Here is a 4,428-nt window from a genome sequence, read left to right on the forward strand (position 1 = left end):
CCAAATAAAAACTATTAAGCAAGAAAATGACAGTCCAGTTAAAAACAAGTATACTGTAGAACTGAATAGGGAGTTCTCAGAAGAAGAAATGCAAATAACTAGGAAATATTACTTTAAATATATTTATTATCTTTAACCACCAGTGAACATTAAACTAAAACTACTTTGAAGTTTGATCTTCTCACATGATGGCTAAGTTTAAGAAAAAAAAAAGACAACAAATGCCACGGACAAAGAGGACGTGGGAAATGTAGACACCTCTTGCATTGTTGGTGTTCATGCAAACCATGCTAGAAGTCAGTGTAGTGGTTCTTCATCAAACCAGAAATAGATCTACCATATGGCACAACCATACACCTTATGAGCATACCGCCACAAAACACCATTTTCTACTTCTGACGTTCATGTTCATAGCTACTCTAGTCACAATAATTAGGAAATAAATGTGAGCTAGACAATCATCATTTAATGAATATCTATAATGAAAATATGGTACCTACATACAACAAAATGTGTTCAATTATAAATCATCTCCTCTTAAATAAGGAGCTTGGATTTTAGTTTCATGCAGATATCTCAGAACTGCCTTTAGGTGTTGAGATGTCTGTTGAAGGAGGCCACTTGTTTGCTCCCAGCCACATAGACGCAAAATAATCACACAGAAGCTGTATTAATTAAATCACTGCTTGGCTCATCAGCTATAGCTCCTTATTGGTTCTTTCATACTAATTTAACCCATTTATATTACTCTGTGTATCGCCATGTGGCTGTGACTTACAGGCTAAATTTCCCGTGTTTGATCTCAGGCAGGGATACATGACTTCTCTATATCTCCTCACTTCTTTCTCCCAGCATTCAGTCCAGTCTACCCTGCCTAGCTCTGCTCCACCCTGCCCTGCTCTGCTACAGGCTCAAAGCAGTTCTTTATTAATTAATAGTAATCACAGCATACAGAGGGAAATCCCACATCAGATATCATTTGCTTGTTAATACTATTTTTCTGTCTTTTTAAAATATATAATCAATAAATTCAAGAATATGTCCTAGAGTGCATCAGGACTTGGTGTGTGTGTGTGTGTGTGTGTGTGTGTGTGTGTGTGTGTGTGTGTGTGTCAAACTTGACTGTAGACATTACCTTGACACAATTGTAGCCTACTGAAAAATACAATATTTGGAAGAGTAAAGATTTTATAGTAGAATTTTACAATATTTTCTACAATAGAAATTTTAATAGGACTAGCCCCACATGACCATCAATGCCTGGGGCAGGTGGGAGAGCTAGCCTTGTTGTCGTAGGAATGGAAGTGCTGTCACTGACTCCCACCAGTTGCAACACACAGGATAGCAGACCTTGCACCTTGCCAGAGCAATACAATAGCGCCAACCCTATTAGTGCAGGTGTATATAACCAGTTCCTAAGTTATGCACATGAAAGAGGTGCCCCTGTTTTCCCTCTGTCTAATGTTAGCATTGTTGAAGAACTGATTGATGCCTGGGGCACATGGGAGAGCAGGTCTTGTGATCATAAAAGAGAGAGTGCCGCTTCCACTAGGGCATGCTAGGCTCGCGGCGGCTGTGGCTCTCTCACCACTTGGGAGCCCAAGCTCTAGCCAGGGCGAGCCGAGCATGCTCCCTGCGGGTCGCGGAGGCGCTCCAGCCATGTCAGCGCTCTAGAGTCCGGGCCTACCATGAGTTACGGCCATGCCCGTGAGCGCCGAGGAAGAAGACTATGAATCGCGCCGAGGAAGAAGACTATGAATCGGAGCCCGACCAGAACCGTGTGGTGGGTCAGCCTAAGGGCAACTTGGGCCCAGCCTCTGCGGTGAAGTTGGCTGCCAACCGAACAACAGCAGGAGCTCCCAGGCGCCAGACAAGATGCTGCAAGTGCAAGGCCTGCCTGAGGACAGAGTGCGGAGAGTGTCACTTTTGCAAGGACATGAAGAAATTTGGAGGCCCCGGGCGCATGAAGCAGAGCTGCATCATGCGGCAGTGCATCGCGCCAGTGCTGCCCCACACCGCCGTGTGCCTTGTGTGTGGCAAGGCAGGGAAGGAGGACACAGTGGAAGAGGAAGAAGGCAAGTTTAACCTCATGCTTATGGAGTGCTCCATCTGCAACGAGATCATCCACCCTGGATGCCTTAAGATTAAGGAATCAGAGGGTGTGGTCAAGGATGAGCTTCCCAATTGCTGGGAGTGTCCTACGTGTAACCACGCTGGCAAGATCGGGGAAACAAAAGCGTGGCCCTGGCTTTAAGTATGCCTCCAACCTGCCTGGCTCCTTGCTCAAGGAGCAGAAGATGAACCGGGACAAGGAAGGGCAGGAGCCTGCCAAGCAGAAGAGTGAGTGTGAAGAGGCTCCCCAACGCAGGTCAGATGAACACCCTAAAAAGGTGCCTGTAGATAGCATCCTACGCCGAAAGTCTGATGATGTGCACCTAAGGAAGAAACAGAAATATGAGAAGCCCCAAGAGCTGAGTGGACGCAAGCGAGCCTCGATGCTTCAAATGTCCTCCTGTTCTTCCTCTCACCTCTCACCTCTCGCCAAGGCCCCCTCTAGGCAGCAGTCTCAGCCCTTGGTGGAGATCCAGTTTCACTTACTTCGAGCAGCAGCTAAAACCTGGCAAAGAAGATAAGCTTTTTAGGAAAAAGCAGCGGTCCTGGAAGAACGCTGAGGATTGGTTGGCACTGGCCAACCAACCCCTTCGGCGCTTCAAGCAGGAGCCAGAGGACGATCTGCCTGAGGCACCTCCTAAGGCCCGGGAGAGTGACCAGTCACGTTCCAGCTCACCCACCGCTGGGCCCAGCACTGAAGGGGCTGAAGGCCCAGAAGAGAAGGAAAAAATGAAGATGCGCCCAAAACGGTGGCTTCCCAACAAGGAGCTGAGCAAAGAGCTAAGCTAGCTAAGCTCAACCACGAGATCCAAAAGACAGAGAGTACCTTGGCCCACGAGGCCCACCAGCCCATCAAGTCAGAGCCCGAAAGTGAGAACAAGGAGCCAAAGAGGCCCCTAAGCCACTGCGAGCGCCCCCACAGCTTCAGCAAGGGGCTCAATGGCATCCCTCGGGAGCTACCACACCCACAGGGACCTGGCCTGCGCAGCCCACCTCGTGTTCCGTCCCGGCCCCCACCCTCTGCGTCCCCACCTAAGTGCATCCAGATGGAGTGTCATGTGATCCGGCCGCCACCCATCAGCCCTCCACCTGACTCACTGCCCCTTGACGATGGAGCAGCCCATGTCATGCACAGGGAGGTGTGGATGGCAGTCTTCAGCTACCTCAGCCACCAAGACCTGTGTGTCTGCATGCGGGTCTGCAGAACCTGGAACCGCTGGGGCTGCGATAAGCGGTAGTGGACCCGCATTGACCTGAACCACTGCAAGTCCATCAAGCCCCTGATGCTGAGTGGCATCATCCGGCGACAGCCTGTCTCCCTTGACCTCAGCGGGACCAATATCTCCAAGAAGCAACTGAGTTGGCTCATCAACCTGTTTCCTGGGCTCCGGGACTTGGTGCTGTCGGGCTGCTCATGGATTGCTGTCGCCGCCCTCTGTAGCTCCAGTTGTCCATTGCTCCGGACCCTGGATGTCCAGTGGGTAGAAGGACTAAAGGATGCCCAGATGCGGGATCTCCTGTCCCCACCCACAGACAACAGGCCAGGTCAGATGGACAATCGGAGCAAGCTCCGGAACTTTGTAGAACTGCTCCTCGCTGGCCTGGACATCACAGATGTCTCCCTGCGGCTCATTATCCGCCATATGCCCCTGCTCTCCAAGCTCCATCTCAGTTACTGTAACCACGTCACTGACTATTCCATCAACCTGCTCACCGCAGTTGGCACTACCACCCGAGACTCTCTGACAGAGATAAAACTATCAGACTGCAATAAGGTCACTGACCAGTGCCTGTTCTTCTTCAAACGGTGTGGAAATATTTCCGCACTTGAGGTACTTCAAGCATGTCACCAAGGAAGGCTGTGAGCAGTTCATAGTTGAAATGTCTGTGAGTGTTCAATTTGGGCAAGTTGAAGAGAAACTTCTTCAAAAACTAAGTTCCAGGACAAGCATGTAAATATGGAGGGTTGGGGAAATACAGCCGGGGAGGGGAAAAGACTACAAACACAAGTGGGCTTATATTCCCTTTGGAATTCGGAACAAAAGACCACAGGACACAGTTCTTGCCAAGGGAGAAGCCGTTCAACTACCCATTTGGGGGATGAGTAAGCCAGATGTTTGCCTATGCTCTTTCTCCACCGTGACTGCACTGCTTTCTGGACCATTTCTAAAGCGGCCTTTAGAAGACATTCCAGTTGGAAAGGAAGATGAGCTTTGGAGAAATTCTCTTAGAAGCCTGAGCTTAGTGCTTTTGTTGATAGCTTTGTTTGGGGCACCCTGTTCCTTGAAATGCCAAGGCTTCTGGTGTCAACATAAA

The 4,428-nt window shown here is 49.4% G+C and overlaps 1 pseudogene; it reads left to right on the top strand.

The window, feature by feature from the left end:
* The first annotated feature begins 1,729 nt into the window (after window positions 1-1,729).
* Window positions 1,730-4,089, top strand: LOC142837067 (lysine-specific demethylase 2B pseudogene; annotated as a pseudogene).
* Window positions 4,090-4,428: the final 339 nt, after the last annotated feature.

This window comes from Microtus pennsylvanicus, chromosome 1 (genome assembly GCF_037038515.1).
Source record: "Microtus pennsylvanicus isolate mMicPen1 chromosome 1, mMicPen1.hap1, whole genome shotgun sequence".
NCBI lineage: Eukaryota > Metazoa > Chordata > Mammalia > Rodentia > Cricetidae > Microtus > Microtus pennsylvanicus.